Here is a 19,152-nt window from a genome sequence, read left to right as displayed (position 1 = left end):
TGGGTCTAGTGTTTTCGTGTGAGAGAGTGTCATGACATCGTCATGACACCTCTTTAATAAAACGGGCTCTGCTGGCACGCACGCGGCAGTGCAGCAGAGCCCCAGGAACCGGCAACTCGTGTCTGTGTATGTTTATTGGGAGTGGGTTGCCACGTGATCGTGGCCTATCCGTGTGGGTCTGGCCTGGGTGCCCCCAAGGCTGAGCCCATCAAGCGCTGGGTGCTCCCAGCCGAGGTTGTCCGTCCAGTGATCCGGACTTGGCAGGGTGATCCCTGCACCTGGTTCGCTGCGTGCCCGCAGCTGTGGTCTACGAGTCGGGTGATCCCAAACCCCCCATTGTGGCCCGCCCCGGTGACTGGAGACAGGCCACCTCACCCCTTTCGCAAATTACAGCCCGCAAAAGCACTGATGGATTCTGCAAACATAACTCCCCCAGGTAACACGCAAAGCTTAAACTCCACAGCACCAGCGAACTGCCCATGTTGAGAGCTGGAACATGCCAGCCCCGCACACCATCTAACACAGCCTTGCTTCGAACCGCCCTTGGCTTCTCTTTTTTGCGTTGCAGAGTTGAGCGGGATCACCTGACTCACCAAGATCATATGCTCACTTCGAATCAGACTCACAGTCAACAAATCAAGCCGGGCATGTGGCCTCAGGAAGCATCTCTCCACCTCCCGGCAGCCAGCTGCTAATAACAGATTGCGAACACACATCGTGTTGTGTCTTGCAGATTACTCAATCTCACAATACAGGCCTTCAACGCAAGCACCATGCACAGAGAGGCGGAGGCAGGAGATGTAATCAACATGTCTTTTTTGCTAATACAACAAACTGGAACTGACGTTCCTTCCTTCCTTCGCCCCTCCCCTTCCCACTGCCCCATGTTCCTCCTCACGTGGCATATGTGAGTGATGACCCTCCCCCCCATTACTAAACATAAAGTCCTGGCTTCAAAACATTTCTTCAATGAGCCGGTGAGGTTTTTTTAGAGTTCTTTGGGGTCGCTGGACAGTTTTCTCAGATGTCCCTAGTGACATACAGGGTGGCACCTCGTTGCTGGAATCCTCTTGGTCTCCTTCGTAGGGTGCGTCCCACTCAGAGAGAGGTCCTGTTGAGATGGAATCAGCGACCAGGACAATCCCAAGCATCCGCCTGAATTGCGTGGAGTTTCTCATTGTGGTCTTTCTGTCACCTTCAGCAGTGACAAGGGATCCCTTCATTTCTACTATGATGAGAGGTTCAGTGTTGAATGCAGCCATGTTCTTGCAACGTTGGGGTTGCTTCACGATGACCACGTCCCCTGGTTCTAAGTCATTTTCTTCAGCTCGCCTTTTCCTGTCCGCAGCTTTCTTCATGTCAGCTTTCCTTGAGGTTTCTTGTTGTCACATTTCGGGGTCACCCTTGTACCTGTTCTCTTCTGAAGTGATGTGGGGGAGTCGAGTTCTTATATTTCTTCCAAACATCACCTCAGAGGATGTTTTTCCAGTGGTGCTGTGCAGGGTGTTTCGGTAGTCTCGCATCAGTTGACACAACAGCTTCTCCACTTGTTCTCCTGTGAGCCAAGCTATTTGGGTTGTGCGCTTGATGTTACACATGAACCTTTCTACGGTGCCATTTGCCTGGGGCCATAGAGGTGTTATTTTGCCATGGCGAAACCCCATGTATTCGGCAAAGGTTTTGAAGTTCTGCCCCATGAATGAAGGCCTGTTGTCTGTTTTCACGACTTTGGGGATCCTGTAGGTGGCAAACATTCTGTCCAACGCAGGGATTGCGTGGTTTGCCGCTGTGGATGGTACGATCTGCAGGTCTGAGAATCTCGAGTTTTCATCAACCACTACGAGGATGTGTTCACCTCCTTCCAGTGGTCCAAAATAGTCCACGGCAATTTCCTCCTACGCTCCCTCTGGTAGTTCAGTCCTGCAGAGAGGTTCAGGTCTGGTGTGAGGGTTTATAACTGCACAGATGGGGCAGCTTTTGAGAAATTCCTCCACAAGGGCGTTGAGATGAGGGAACCACAGTTTTTGTCTCAGCATCCTTTTCGTGGAAACTATTCCTCTGTGTCCTTCGTGCGCCAGCTCGAGGACCTTTTGTCTTAGACTGTGTGGAATTACCAGTTGTGTGCCCTTTAGCAGCAGCCCTTCATCTGATTTGGCAAGTTCTTCCTTGACGGCCATCAGGCACGTGATGTCTTGTTTTGTGTCTTCCCCCACGCTTTCTTTAAGTTGCTTTGCTTGCTTCCAGCAGCCTGTCTCTAGGCCTCTCATGACGATCTGCAACCCTTGATCCGCGTTTCACTCCCGGGCTATCTGTTCTGTATCGAGGCCTTGTGGAGTGTTACCCTGAATCACGTATCTGATGTACTGATCTGCTATAGACGGGTCTGCCGTGCATTCCTTGTTCGGGTGTCGCAAGAGAAAGTCTGCTGGATTCTGCTCCTTTCCCAGCGTATGAATAATGTTGAACTGATAGTTGCTACAGAAAGCCTGCACGTTGGATGAAATACTGATGCTCGCAAGAGCGGAAAGGGCAGTGGACTTGCAAGTGGAAAGCTGTAACACCACAGCACCTGCTGAGGCAGTGCATCGACTACAACAGGGGAAGAGACAAGAAGAACCATTCTGTTTCAGATGTGGATTTGAAGGATTTGAATATCCGCATGAAAGAACATGCCCTGCAATTGGCCAGCGGTGCGCCACATGTGGTGAAGAAGGACACTTTAAGGCGGTATGTCGACTGTTCAGAGAGAGGGGGTGAGACAGAGGGAGAGAATTGTTCCCCAGGTACAAACCCAGACCTCCTCCCTCTTCACCACAATCATCGGGGGCAACCTCAAATCCCCTGTCGAGACACAAGGACCCTTAATCGAAAGAGCTGGAATCTGGGGACGAGAGACACAGGAGAGGAGCGAAAGGAGAAGATATGTCACTCGCAGGAGGCCCGAGCGCATATCCAGGCACCATGTGCGCTACCTGGTGGTACAGTCCCTATCTGAATCTGAACTCAACTCCTCGGGAAGTGAACAATGGAAAAAGGCCTACGTATATGCCCTGGGCAACTCAGTGGCCAATGAGCACAGTCCAACACTGATTATGAAACTAAACGAAAGACCCACTGAATTTCTCGTAGACACCAGGGCTACGGTGAATGTGGTCAGCGAGAATGTATCAAGGAACTGCTGCAATGTCCAAAGCTAGGCCCAGCAACCGTTGATATATATCCCTATAGAGCCACAACACCCCTGAAGTGTGTAGGTCAATTTGAAGGACTATGCCGCTTCAAGGGGCAAGAGAAGAAAGTATTACTGCATGTGTTGGCGACTGGGAGCGAGAGTGGCTGTATTTTTATTTATTTTATTTATTTTTTACATTTGTAGAGCGCACTGCAGCCCATAGACATCGAGGCGCTATTACATGAAGGCGTAAGCAGCAAGATTATGTAAACATAGAAAACATAAGGTACTTCGTCTGCCTGTAGATATAAAGGCAGGTAGGTTTAGACAAACAGCCTAGTTTTTAATGCTTTGCGGAAGGCTAGGTGAGAGTCAATCCCCCTGAGGTGCGACGGTAGGGCGTTCCAATGTGAGGCTGCTAGGGCTGAGAAGCTCGAGCCGCCCACACGTACTCTACAAGTCTTGGGGGTAGAAATCAGGTTGGTGTAGGCAGATCTGGTGGGCCTGGCCGAGGTAGGTCATGAAATTCTCTGGGCAAGGTAGGGGGGAGCAAGGTCATGGAGGCATTTATGGGTGAGGGAGAGGATTTTAAAGATGATCCTCTGCCTAATGGGCAGCCAGTGGACCTGCCTCCTAAGGTCAGAAATGTGGTCTTTCCTGGAAAAACCTGTAGCGGCCCTGATGGCGTTGTTCAGGGCAAGCTGGAGCTTAACGATGTTTTTACCGGAGGTCCCACTAAGGAGTGTGTTGCAGTAGTCCAACCTGGATCCTATGATGGCCCTAGCAATAGTGAGGCCATTTTGTGAGGATAGGAAGGGTCTTGCTGCGTAGATGAGTTTGGAGTAGTATGCCGATGAGGAGGCTATGGCATTAACATGCCTGTCCATGGTGAGATTAGAGTCGAGGTAGACTCCTAGAGTCTTGACTATTTGGGATACCGCAATCGGTATGTTGTCGATGGTAAAAGAGGTGTATTGTTTGTCAAGGTTGCCTAGAATGGTTGTTGACCCAATAAGTAAAAGTTCAGTCTTTTCGCTATTGAGACAAAGCCAGTTGTCTGCCATCCAGGCTTGGATGGTGGCGTAGATGGAGTTGAGGGTGTTCTTGTCCAGCTCATAGTCACCTGTAAGCGGGATGAGCACTTGGGTGTCATCCGCATAATTCGTGTATGAGATGCCCATAGAATCGAGGAGATTGAAGAGAGGCCGTGTGAACAGGTTGTAGAAGGTGGGTGCTATGCAGGAGCCCTGGGGCACCCCGCATTTGATGTGGCTAGGAGATGCGCATGCTGAGTCCGAGAAGACTTTCATGGCCCTTTCCTGTAGGAATGAGGTGATCCATGCGCATGCTTTTGGGGGGAAGTTGGCTGCTATAGAGAGATGGTGGCAGAGTGTGTTGTGATCAACGAGGTCGAATGCTGCTGATAGATCGAGGAGGAGCAGGAGCGCTGGTTTCCCTGCGTCACGAATGTCATCCATTTGATTTTTCAGGTCAAGTAGAGCTGTTTCCGTTCTGTGACGAGGTCTGAAACCGGACTGCCGAAGGCCGAGAAGGCGGTGCTCTTCGAGGAATTTTTGGACTTGATGGTAGGCCGCTTTGTCCAATATTTTCAATAGAAAGGGGACAGTAGTGATGGGCCTGTAGTTCCCTGGTACTGATGGGTCAAGTGAGGGCTTTTTGAGGAGCGGACGGACCCAGGCTTCCTTAAGATCAGTTGGAACATGGCCAGACTGAAAGGATGCATTTTTGAAGGCTGTGAGGAAGGGGGCCAGGGTAGGACCGCAGTCTTTGACTAGCTGTGCAGGGCATACGTCACCTTTACAGTTAGATGGTTTGATGGTTTTTAAGAGCGTGATGACCTCAGATTCAGTGATGTCTTTGAAGTCGAAAGGCGGACAGGAGTGGGATTTGGTCTCTTTGTTGGTGTTAGTATTCTGGTTGGCGATTAGGAGGGTCATAGCTTTTTGGTGTGCCTGAATTTTAGTTTGCAGGGTATTTAGTCTATTAAACATGGCGTATTGGATGCCATTACACCATTTTTCATCTTTCTGGATGGTGGATGGTGGGGTGGACGGAGTTTCAAGTTCCCTGAAGATGGTGAAGATTTCTTTGGTACTAGATTTGGCGTTGGCAATCTTATTGTTGAAGGAGTTAGCTTTAGCGAAGATAATAGCTGTTTTGTAGTCCTTAGAGATAGTCTTAAAGGTGGATTTGGTAGCATTGTTTGGTTTATTTCTCGAGGCTGATGGGGCAGCTCGCTTCTTGGAACGAAGCTGAAGAAGCTCTTGGGAGAACCATGCGTTGGTATGCTTGGCTGTCTTAGATTTTCTGAGAGTGAGAGGGGCGACGGCGTCAACCGCATTGGTGATTGTCAGTTTGAAAGCGTTGGCAAGGGTGTCAGGGTCCGTTGAAAAGGGGGCTTGGAGAGCCGGTACCTCAAGGAAGGGCGTGATCCTTTCTACAGTTAGGGAGCTTCTTGCGAGAGCTGCGGGAAGTGGGATGGTGGGTTTGGGTGGCCCTTTAGATGTGTCCAGGTCAAATTGGATGTGATGGTGGTCTGTCCACGGGACAGGAGAGTTTCCAGTGATTAGCACTGGGCAGTTGTGGTGGCCAACTCAATCCAGAGAGCGCCCTTTGAGGTGGGTAGGATTCTAGATCGTTTGTGAGAATCCGAGAGTGGCGAGGGCTTTATTTAGGGCGGCCGCGTGGGCGTCATTAGGGTCGTTGAGGCCTAGGTTAAGGTCACCTGTGAGAAGGACTTTGGATTTTTTCTTTAGGTTCGCTGAGAGTGCTTGGATGAGGGATTCCTGGAATTCGGCAAGGGGACCCGGAGGTCGATAAACAATATGAAGGGTCAAGGTGAGGTTGGGGGAAAGATAGATTCTAAGGGGAAGGTAGTCACAGCTGTGGCCAAGTTCCCCTTCGATCCTCCTAATGGTGAGGTTGTCTTTGGCGATGAGGGCTACTCCCCCGCCTCTGAGAAGGTATCAGTCTTGCCTGTAAATGGTGTATCCGTCTGGGATGGCGAGGGAGAGGGCAGCCCCTGATGAGTCATTCAGCCAGGTTTCAGTGATAATAAGGAGGTCAGTGTTGTTTTTGAGAATTAAGTCATGAATGTCTAGAGCATGTGCAGGAACTGAGCGGGCGTTTATTAGGGCACACTTAAGGGTGGAGGTCGGATGGGCCGTGGCTGAGATGGCCATGGGGTCATGCGTAGGCAAGATAGTTGTGTCAGGGGCATCAGGCACAGGTGTGTTCCATACAATGGGGGCAGCAGGTCCAATAGGCAGATTGGGTGCAATGGGGGCAACAGGCACAGCAGGCAAATTCAATACAGTGGGTGCAGCAGACCCAGCAGGCAAGTTCAATACAGTGGGTGCAGCAGACCCAGCAGGCAAATTCAATACAGTGGGTGCAGCAGACCCAGCAGGCAAGTTCAATACAGTGGGGGCAGCAGACCCAGCAGGCAAGTTCAATACAGTGGGGGCAGCGAGTCCAATAGGCAGATTGGGTGCAATCTGGTCAACAGGCACAGAAGGCAAATTCAATACAGTGGGTGCAGCAGACCCAGCAGGCAAGTTCAATACAGTGGGGGCAGCAGGTCCAATAGGCAGATTGGGTGCAATGGGGGCAACAGGCCCGGCAGGCCAGTGTGCAACATTGGGTGCTCGTGTGGATGGTAATGGATGGTTAGATTCATAGCAAGCAGTGCCAGTGAAGCAGAGGGTGGTATTGGCCGGAGAGGTATCACACCAGCACCTACTACCGAGGCACTTATTGCGAGAGTTTATACTTGGAGTGTGAGTACGTTGGGATATTATAGTACGTGTGTTAAGCCGTGCATTTCGAGCAGAGCAAAGTAGGGTGTTAAGGAATGTAGATTGGAGGCAGCTGGATGGCTTACCTTGATGATGGAGTCTGGGAGCTCCGTCCCGCGCCGTCGAGCAGCGGAGAGCTGCTGTGTACTCAGCTGTAAGACTGCCTTTGACAGGGGTCTCGCACATGTACTCTACAAGATCATGGTGCACAAGTACATAGATCCAGTAATCATGATAAAAGTTCTATACCCCAACCTGTTCAGAAGCATAGGGAAACTGCGAAACAGGCAAGTAAAGCTAGACATTGACGAGAAAGTGCACCCCATAGCACAGCACTGTATGGGCATACCAGTGAATATCCAGAAGAAAGTGGAGGGTGAGCTACAAAAGCTCATAGAACAGGATATCATAGAACCGGCCATAGGCCCCACCACATGGGTTTCACCCATTGTCCCGGTGCCAAAGAAAGTCTCCGATGCTATCAGACTGTGAAGGTCTTTTCAAAATTGGACCTGAAAAAGGGCTACCACCAGCTGATATTAACTCCTGATAGCCGGAACATCACGACTTTCATTAGACACCTGGGACTATACCGGTATAAGAGGTTGAGCTTCGGGCTCTTGTCGGCAGCAGAGATATTTCAGGCGGAAATCAACAATGTGATCAAGCACATCCTGAACTGTATAAACTATAGTGATGATATCTTGGTGTTCGGGACTGATGTGGGTAAACACGCGAGACCCTAGCCAAGGTGTGCATGGCCCTTGAGACAGCCAACCTCACTCTCAACCAGGAAAAATGTGAGTTTAGAAAAGGCAGACTGCGTTTTTTTCGCCCATGTGTTCCCAGATAACGGCATGACGCCCGATCCAGACAAAGTTGCTGCACTAAATGAGACACCACCACCGACCATTGTCTCGGAACTCAGATCTATCCTGGGCCTCGCCAGTTACTGCATGAGGTACATAAAGGACTTTGCCACAGTTAGCAAGCCAATCAGAGCGTTAACAAAGCAGAATGTGGTATTCAATTGGTTGGAGGACTGCCAACGTGCCTTCGAGGTGATTTGAGAAAGAGTGGCGCAAGCCGAAAACATGTCATACTACCACTCGGGCCGAAAAACAGAGCTGACCGTCGATGCAAGTCTGGTGGGACTAGGTACCATCTTGGCTCTGATTGACTCGTAAGACCCGACACAAATGCACATTGTTGCATACGTGATTAGAAGCCTCTCAACCGCCCAGCAGGCTTATTCTCAGGCAGAGAAGGAGAGTTCTGCAGCAGTGTGGGCGTGTAAGCGTTTTCACTTGTTTCTCTACGGTAAGCCTTTTCGTGTAGTGACCGACCATCAGGAACTACTATTTCTATATGGCAACCCACAGGCCAAGATGGCACCCCGCATGACGAGGTGGGGGCTCCGGATGCAGGACTATTCATTCGAAATAGTGCACAGACCCGGGAAGGAGGAAAACCCTGCTGACTTCTTGTCGAGACATCTAAGAAGTGGGTGTAACCCTGAACCCTCGGTGGCAGACAGATACCTCCGATACCTGATCCAGCAGGCTATACAAGAAGGCTTCAAGCCGACACACCTAGCCCAAGAAGGGGAATCGGACTAGGCATGCCAAATTATGTGCGAAGGGCTCTGGTCAGATCAGTGGAGGAGGGCCAAGGAAAGGGGTTGCCTGGTGTCAGAAGAAGTACGGGAGGAGGTGGACAGGCTGTTACAGGTAAAGGAGGAACTAGCTCTCTCAGAAGACAATGGGCCTCATTACACGTTGTGCGGTAAAAATCGCAAATTACCGGCATGGCGCTATTAACGTGTCCGCCCTCGCAAGAGGGCGCTAATAGCGTACCATTACGAGTACGCGGACACGAGCATAGCGCCATGCCGGTAATGACCCCACCGCCATGCCGCTAAAGTCCCCAAAAAGTCCCTTACTGGCTTCAACAAAAGTGCAGATAGCACCTCCGCCCTCACGCTACATGCAAATAGTGGCCACCGCTATTAGCGGTGACCGTTAAATAGCGGAACCGGAAATAGCGTCATCGCACAGGAACGGGAAAGAGCACAGCGGCCATCTTTAAAAACACAATCCATTGCCATCTTCTGCCCCCTGGACCTGTTCTGAGTAGTTTGCAATAGGAAATCCACAGGGACACCCCCGACATGCCTAAGGCTGTAAAAAAAACTACCGACCGGCAGCAGAAGGAAAGATTCACCATGGAGGAGCTAATGATGCTCACCCAGACCCTTGCTGCCAATGCCACCGTGGTCTTTGCCAGCGACATGCGTCGGGAGACACTAATCAGAACGAAGGCAATCTGAGCTGAGGTTGCCTTGAAAGTCAGTGCTGTGGGCACCACCACCCGCAATGTGCGTGAGTGCAGAAAGCGGTGAGATGATCTCTGACTACGGGTTAGAAGCATCCTATCAGCAAGCCACAACATTGCCACATCAGGTGGATCTGATTCCCCTATAAAATTGAAGGAATAGGAAGAGACCTGTGCCAACCTCATTGGAGTGGAATCCATAGAGGGAGTCAGGACAATGGAGCATGGCGTGGCAACCACTTCAGATGGAGGTGAGTGTACACATGAAAGTATGCAATGTGAATCTACTATCCCCCCCCCCAAATGTGAGGCCAGAATCACCTCATGAATGGCCAAACACCCACAGATGCATCCAGCCCTGGCTATGTCAGTGTCAAACCCAAACACACACGCATGCACACATCACCAGAGACAAGTACCACACACAACCATGCATGGATGAGCCACTGAACTGACACATCACCTGCATCCTTAACAATGAAGTGAAAATGCCCACAACTGCATTATTGATGTATACTGCATTAAGTACATATAACCGTAACCAATGCCATCCTCCTTTTTGTCCCCGACAGGCTCACATACAGACAGTTAGGATGCTGGCACTGCATCTCAGGCACCCCCTGCGAGTAAAAAATCAAGGTCACAGGACACAGAGGACACCCAGACGACATCAAGGGGCAAAGGTAGAAGGGTCCACATGCAGAGTGGCAAATATCGGTAGAGCGCCACTGCCAAGATGCAAGTGTCCACACCACCAACAACTGCCCCACCGCCGGAGGTGAACCCACCACCACTGATCCCAACCACGGAGGGCCCACTCTCAGCTGCAACTAGTTCCGCAGGAGAGGCGGCAGCCACTGCACCACTCTCAGATGTGGAGGATACGACCGATTTCCACATGGAGATGCACACCCCAACCCCCCCTGGAACCCCTGAGGCATCACCACAGCAGACACCTGGGTCTAGTGTCACTGGCGAGGGCAACATGGGAGGTTTTAGTAGCCCTCCGGTGGCTTCACCTGTTGACCTGGTTGCATCAGAGGGCTCAGCAGCCACACCACCAGAACGCAACACTGCCCTCGACCTGGCCAGCATCAGCCAGCGGCAACAGGAAATAACTGTGCTGGTTGGGCAGCATGTGGAGGAGGCTGCCCGTCTCAGGGCGGAGATTGCGGAGACAGCAAGGCACTCCAGGGAGGGGATGGAGGCCTGTACAGACAAGAGATTGTCCGATTTAGGGAGGTCCTCACACGGATAGCGGACGCAATGGACCGCCAGTTCCCACCACCACCACCACCTGGACTGTTAACCACTTCCTCATCCGCCAGTTCGAGGCGGACAAGCCCCCTCCGCCACTCCTCACGCACCACCAGGCACACGTCTAGGCAGCCTCCCAATGCTGGTGGTGGCAATGGCGATTAGGGAGTGCATGGTCAAGCTTCCGCGTGTAGGCTGGACGAAAACATTGTGGCAGCACATGAGGAACTGTTGTGGGGGGTGGAGGGAAGGGTGTTTTTGGACTGTTGTGGGGGGTGGGGGGAAGGGTGTTTTTGGACAGTTGTGGGGGAGTGGGGGGAAAGGTGTTTTTGCACTGTTGTGGGGGGTGGGGGGAAAGGGTGGTGGGATGTTTGGGGACATGCACTTTTACATCTTTACATTTCTCAATACACTGGTGTTTGATCCATACACAGGCTTGGACTTCTTCATTGTGTATGTGTGTTTTATTGGCGACAGGGTCCATTGTGCGCTTCCAAACAGACACTAGTGCATAACTGCCCATATCCATTCCCACAAAAAGAAAAATTGTAATATTTGGTTGATCAGATGCTGTGGGCCTCATTACACGGTAGGCGGTGAACCATGGCGCTATTAGCGCCATGGTTCATGCCGGTAAAATACCAGCACCGCCTTGGTGGAAAGGGGAATTACCGCCCCATTCCAAGGTTGGCGGGGCGGTAATTCCCCCTTCCACCATTGCCCTTACCTATTCCCATTTTTGCCCCATAGGGCTCTATGGGAATGGGGAAGGCGCTAATTACGGTACCGCAAATTGCAAAAAGCAGGCGTTAAATACCCCAACCCGCAAAGGGACCTCGTAGTAAGGCGGTAAGGATTTACCGGTACCGGTAAAATACTGGTACCGGTAAACCCTTACCGCCTACCGTGTAATGAGGCCCTGTCTCACAGCACGTCCCTCCTGGCCATCCCATCTTGCATGACCTGCATCCCCGTCAACTCTGTCCTCATCACCATCATCATCCTCATCAGGTGCTTCTATTTCTAAGTCCGGGGGCAGTAGCACATTCCATCTGATACACATATTGTGCAGCATGACACATGCCATGGTGATCTTGGCCACCTTCTCATGACCATACAGGAGAGCGCCACCAGACCTGCTAATGCACCTAAACCGTGTCTTCAAATGGCCAAAAGTCTGCTCGATCACGACGCGGGTATGGGTATGTGCACGATTGTAGTCCTCATCGTGCCTGTTCTGTGGGTTCCGTACAGGGGTAAGCAGCCACCTCTTCAGGGGATAGCCGGCATCACCTGTATGGGGGGATGAATGGGGTCTGGTTAATGTTCCCCTCAAGAGCGGCCTGTTCATATCACACAAATTGACTTAGCACTGTGATTGTAGTCCACAATTGGCAGCATGCAGACGGTCTGTGTGACTGCAATGTGCAAAGTTGAGCTCGACCATGCAAGTGAACATGCCCCATTAATGCCTCCTAAAGTAATTGACATGTCCTGGGTGAGGCCAGGTCTTACATGTCCTTGGGCCCAGGCAAAATTGTTACCACACTGCTAGTGTAGTGCCATTCATACATTTATGTTGCCATGCTGAGAGGCGTCACTTCAGTGCTGCTATAGGTGCGTGGTACAATGCCATGGGTAGGGGTGATCCCTTTGCATGCACTCAAGGGCACATTGCATTATTGTGGTTGTGCAGCGCTGATCCTGTATGACCGTCTGGACGGCATGTAGGAGATTTGTGTATTTTGTGGTGTTGAATGTTGTGCAATGTGGATGTGGATGGTTGGTTAATGTTTCTAGGCCTAGATTTTTCGCTATGTTGTGTAGCTTATACTTGCATGTGGGTTCATCAAAGGTAGTGTCATGATGCCTACGCCCAGGCATCCGGACCAAGCCCATCAGCTCCGGGAGCAGGCATCTAGACATTTAGTAAAACCTCAGCAGCCCCGGCTAGGGGCTATCTGGGTTCAGTCCTGGCGCCTTAGGCGCCAGGCTCATCGTAGGAATCAGTCCTGGCGCCTAAGGCTCATAGTCATTACTTACCTCAGGCAGACCATGCTGCAAATGACTCCAATCCAACATGAAGCCTGAAAGGGACTATTTTTCTACAGGCACTATTTATTACTCGGGTGTGGTTCTAGGGACTTCTTACCTGGGACTACTTTTGAGGCTATTTAAACCACGCCCGACCAGCAACACACTCTTCGCGTTATTCTGCATCCAGCAGCGTAACACTCACCGTGCCTGCAGCCTGCATCCAGTCTTCTGCCACGCCCGCCTCGAATCCGGAGCTCCTAAAACAAAGAGGAAAGAAAGGGACAAGGTTAGAAAACAAACTTATTTCTATTCCACACCTGATTCTGGATCCATCTTGTCTCCGGACCTGTAAAGAACATCATTTCTGCACGCGCCGCACCTCCAGCTGCAGCGCCGCGCCGTACTCGCCAGTCTTCACAGCATCCTTCGGGTCGGCGCTGCCTCCATCATTTCTTCGCTGAACTTCGGCACCTAGGAGACAAAAGAAAACCACAAGGTGAGCCGAGGGAACCAACAAATATAATTCTTACCACCATAGACTTAACTGATTTACCACCGGAGGCATCCTTTTGTGACTCTCCATATTTTCACGTGCCGCATCTGTAAAGAGAGACAAAACAACACGTTTTCCTTGTGCAACATTTACCGGACAGCGCCGGGTAATACAGACTCTTACCTGAGCGCCCCCAGCTGCCACAAGAGCATCTTTTCACGAGCCAGCTGCAAGACAAGAAAGGAAGGGGGGAAACAATAGTGAACATCGGACATATTGAACTCTATGAACTTAAAGGCATGGTCTAGTAAAAAATGTTATTGTCCCTACGGGTCAGCCATTTTTTTTAAGCCTAAGTGGCTCGATTTTAGAAAACTTTCCTATGGACCTTACCCGAGTTTTCATCCATTAAACGCACGCGAAAACAAGCACCAGGGCGCCGCCATTTTCTGATAATCCTATCACTTGCCGCATCGCCCTGGCTGACCTGCTTTTGCGGCACTAAATCAATTCCCCCACCCCTGAGCCTGACATTATCCAAACATTCATATTCCCCGCCTCTCTCCGTGACGTTACTGTGCTGCGTAGGCAAACGCGCCCAGCCATCTTCTACGCGACTCCACACAGAACCCGGAAACCAACACAGACCATCTCACAACACAGCGCGCCACAATTCGGAATATGAAACTGTACTTTAAAATCAAACAGCAACACGGTACATTTGGTAAAGTACATTTATTTTACATTAAATGTTTAGAGACTATTCAGCAATTGCCATATGAACTCCGAAAGCCATTTATTTTCTTTTATCTGTATCCGCCATGGTACACAGGGTGTTGCTTTTCGTTAAAAGAAGCACTTTGGAAGCACGGTGAACCGCAAGGCTGTTCCATCAACTAGGCACTAGTCCATCGTAAAGGTTGATATCTTGCTTCTAGCCACTAGTACAGCGTAAGGGCATGTGGGCCCTTGGCGATCGTCCCATAAAATTGTCAGTGTGCTCCAGTTGTTCACACAAAGCTGCAGGTGTCTACTGTAAAAGCCATCTGCTGGTGTCTCAAACCGATGGCAGTAGCACAAGGGGAGCAAATACCTGTTATGAAAACAAAAAAATTATAATTAGTCTCGCCAGCCGATCTTCATTAATATTACTTATTTTATTTATTACAGCCGATCAGAAACTATTTGCTTGCAAGGATAGTTCAATGGAGTATGTTCGGCTCTAAAATCAATGCGAAAAGTAACGAAATAAATCGAGGCCAACACACAATGATAAACGACAGTTAGTCTACATGCGTGAGGAATGATATGATATATGATATGGCATTTGTAACGCGCCTTTACTCAAGTGTTTCTAGGCGCGACGAGGCAGGTGGGGAACAAGGGCAGACAGAAAACGATCCTACTAGGCCAGGTGTCTTTCTGATCGCGCATGGTGAAGGGGGGAGCGGGGGGGAAAGTGCTGTACATGGTTAGTTGAATACAAATTAAATAATAGGGCCAGCTGGTGGCAAGTGCAAGGTAAATGCCGGGAGAAGGGGCTGAAGGATACAGAGACAGTCCCGTAGTGCAGGTAGGCAGTGCAGGGAAAAGTGGCTAGGCCAAGGACCGAGATCGGTGAGACCAGTGGACCTGCATGCCCATGTGCCCACTACGAACACGTTTTCCTTGCTTTTCCTAGCTCTTCATTCATTCATTTATTCATGCATCCATTCATTAAATCTTCATTCCGGTATAAAAGCGTGTAAAGATTTACTTACATTATATTTGAAATTTCCATTGTGTCTCTATGTAATGCAGTCTGTAAAACGGACCGTGCTCTTGACAACGATTTTTCGTATACTGAACTAAAATGAAACTCGGTCTAGTTTCTGAATTTTCTGCCTTATCGTCTCTTACGTTATTGCGCACCCCCTTCAAATGTAGTTCTTTCGGCATGGTCCCTGTCTCAAGGTCAAAAAACAATAGACCCTTATACTTCCAGTGCGACTTGTGGGCCTCATCTGGGCGCGAGCTGAAAATCGAAGCCACTGTCCTTCGCATACTTTATTTGCAACATCACGTAGTATAGGCATCTGTGAGAACTTGAGGTTAGAATCCGTCTATGTAGTGCGCCTCAATGTGCAAATGCGAACCGGCTTCTCTCCCAAATGCCCCAATTTTGTCCCCGTTGTCTGCGAGCTTTGCAGCCCAAATTGAGACATTTAATTTTTGGCGGAAGGTAAGGGAAAGTATAAAGTACCACAGGAGTTGAGTTAAAAGTGAGATTTATTGTTTGTTTGTTTGTTTTATTATTTGCAATACGCAAGCCTCCCCTCCGTTAACAGTGCGCAGCATTTACATTTACATGAGATGAGACATGAGAAAAATATATGCATACACATATATGAGGTGAATAGAGAGAATTCAAAGATGACACTCAGCTTGTTCGCCACCCATGATGGTGAAGGTAGGGGTTAGGGTTACAGGTACACTGTACAATAACATTTATTTACAAAAAGACAATCGTATTGCAATTATTTAAACCGGGATTTGTACTTCACAATCAGCTGTGCTTCGGGTGGGCATGGCACAGTCGCAATGTTCGGTGGCAATGGATCACTGCTCTGCACAGAAACGTCCAAAATTTCATATCTGTGCTTCTCTAACACAGCAACAATAAGGCCTTTCACAAAGTCGAACTGCATTTCATCATAGACTGGTTTGATCACCCATTGCTTACTTCGTTTTGAAAACACCTTAGTGTAGCGAGGCATCCTTACTTTACCCCTAGTCCTAGATTGTTCACGTCCGACATTGCTGTTATGGGCCAAGACCGCTAGTAGAGTGCTATGTTTCATGCCCTGAAAGCTAAAATGCAAGCGCTTTGGCCTGTACTTTAGGCACATATTGTGGAACACCTCCAAATCTCCTGTGTGACAGAATTCTGTCAGTCCTCTCAAATCTCTTGATAGAGTTTTGTCGAAAACAATCTTCTCAATGGCTTTGTGTGTCGGTCAAGATGGCATCAACCACTTCTTCTTCCGTGCCTCATCTGGGGACAAAGGGCCATGTTCACATTGGTGGAAATGTTGATTTGCTGTCCAGCGGTGAACTTTGGTACAGTGGTGCATCAGTGACCGCCATTTTTCAAGTAGTATTTCCACTGACCCTTCACAAGTTTTTGAACTCCACCAAAGATGGTTGGTGATAGAATGGGACCACTGCAAAATACTTTCAAAACCTTTTTTTTTCCCTGCAGCCGAGATTTTCTTATTGATTGATTTAGCAAGATGCCATACGTCAAATTGATGTTTAATATGTGGGAACTGCTCTCTCATTGTCTTGGCAATTGAAACGTGTCTATCCGTGGCTATGAGGTCGATGTGCATTCCCCTTGATTGTAGATATTCCACTGATTTTATAAATCCTAGTTTCTCCATGGCCACTGACGATGTACATTGTGTTACCTGCACGACCACCGAACTCACAATTTTCTTACTATCCATGTCCTGAAAGTGGTAGGTGCAGTACTTGGCAGAAAATCCAGGGCTGTCACACTGTCCATCACCGGCAAGCCTGATTCGTTTGCCTTCGAATGTACTTGCTAGAGACAATTGTTCAATTTTCCAAGCATCACTAATGGCCGGAAACAGATAATCACGTTGGTATATGTAGTACAGCGCTTTAGAAATGAAATGGAGTCCCACAAACTGAAAGAAAGCCTCTAACTTTCTAAAACTGGAGCCACTAAAAAGTGATGCAGCTGCACACAGTAGATTGCCTGCTGGCAGTTTCCCCAGCATCGGTTGTGCAGACCATGAGAACCTATGATTTAATCTACAGGCTGCATTTATTTTGACTTTACTGCCTTTTATTTGACGAGTCACATTAATCAATGGCTTCCCACATACTTTCCCTCTAATGGAATGCACACATTTCAGCATACTTATAATTTCCATCAAACAACTGTCGAATACAATGTATTTGCTCTCTTTCATTAGACTGTCATCCTGCGTCAACGTTGTTTCGGCCTGTGACGTTGTGGAGATTTCAACACATTGGAAAGTAATATCGCTGATATCAAGTTCTGATGCGTCTATGGATGCTGCGGCTGGTTCATTCTCTGTCATTTCGACATCTATTACTTCAACATTGATGGGAGAACACAACAATGTCTACAGGTTTTTTGGTGACAAATTTTTGGCGGGTGTAGATTGTGTGAATTGATCTGCAACTACTTCAGAGCTATCTTCAATACATTCAATAACATCTTCTTGTGGCGGTGCGGTCGCACTGTAGCTATGGTCCAATGCAACTTTGCTGTAGTCTCCAAACACAGTTAATTCATGTTCTGGCCATTGGACATGAGCATCTCGAGCCTGAACACGCCTCGCCTCAATTAATAGTTCCTCCATAGTGTACACGGTCTGGCAAGCCACATCTCTCATTCGCTTCAATGTCTGTGTATGTATAGTTCTGACACCCACGGGTAACTGGAGGAGAGATTGGAAAATTGTCCCCAGCACAAACATTTTTTTAAAGTTATGAACTGTTTGTAACTAACCTTTTTTTTGGTTTTTTTTCTTTGCAACTTTTTTGACTCGACCTTCAACATCTGCACGCTGTAGCTCCGATTCATTTCCGCATGTCCTCCCTTCCTCTTGCGCTGCAACGACTATATTTTCTGTATCCGCATAGAAAGCACAGAATGAGGCTCCATCATCTCCCTGAAACATAGTACTTTCATTACTATGTATCAAAATATTGTTAGCATAAAACACACGTGAGGACGAACACACGGGTACATCTCAATAGCCAAACACGATTTAAACATTGTGTGCAACAATCAAACGACAAGTATTCGACCAGTGATGATCTATTTCGATGGAGCTGTCAGTATCCATACCTCTGGCTCTGCATGGACTGCCATGAATGGTTTTATTGGAGAGAAGGCATCCGCATCTCCCTGAAACACAGTACTTGCATTAGTATGCTTTTCAATATTGGAAACACAACACACACTTGGGGTCGACGGCACAGGTACATATAAAGAGATAACCACAAATGATGCATTGTCCAAAAGAATCAAGGAAAATCTAAATATGATCACATTTCATTGACTTATTTCTCCGATTCCTTTACATCTGCATCATCTAAATGAGATGTTGCGATTGTGGTGGAAGCTCCGTCGTCTCCCTGAAACACAGTACTTGGATTAGTATGGTTTTCAATATTGGAAACATAACATACACTTGGGGTCGAACGCACAGGTACATATAAAGAGATAACCGCAAATGATGCATTGTCCAAAAGAATCATGGAAAATCTAAATATGATCACATTTCATCGACTTATTTCTCCGATTTATTTACATCTACATCATCTAAATTGGATGTGATTGTAGTGGAAGCTTCGTCGTCTCCCTGAAACTCAGCACTTGCGTTAATAGGGAAGAAAGTATAGCAAATGGAATCACGTTATATGATCACGCATGATGGAGCTGTCATTATCCATACCTCGTGCTGCTGAAGAATATCTATGGATGTTGCAAATGTAGTGCGCACTTCCGAAAGCTGTTGCGCCGATTCGTATACGCATGGTCCCGCTTCCACTTCCCCTGGAATTACTTGAATGTCAGGCTCTGCATCAAGTGCAGGGGTTGACGCTCCATCAACTGCCTGAAACATAGTACTTGCATTAGTGAGGATTACAATAGTGAAAACATAACACACACCTGGGGTCGACAGCACAGGTACATATCCACGGCTAACCACAAATGAAACATTGTGTAGAACAATCAAACGACAAGAATTCCAGCTCTGATGATGACGCTCGATGGAGCTGTCAGTATCCATACCTCCTGCTGGTGAAGAACATCTAGAAATGTTGTAGATGTGGCGGACGCTTCAGCATCTCCCTGAAAGACAGTACTTGCATTAGTATGGATAACACTAATTATAACTGAAAACAAACACCAGTGGACGATAACTAAGGTGTATATCAATTGGAAAGCACTGACTAAACATTCGGTAAAATAATTACACGATAAAATAAAACTA

Source organism: Ambystoma mexicanum, chromosome 9 (genome assembly GCF_040938575.1).
Source record: "Ambystoma mexicanum isolate Mex_15411 chromosome 9, UKY_AmexF1_1, whole genome shotgun sequence".
In the NCBI taxonomy this organism is placed as follows: domain Eukaryota; kingdom Metazoa; phylum Chordata; class Amphibia; order Caudata; family Ambystomatidae; genus Ambystoma; species Ambystoma mexicanum.
Note: the sequence above shows the minus strand (reverse complement) of the source record.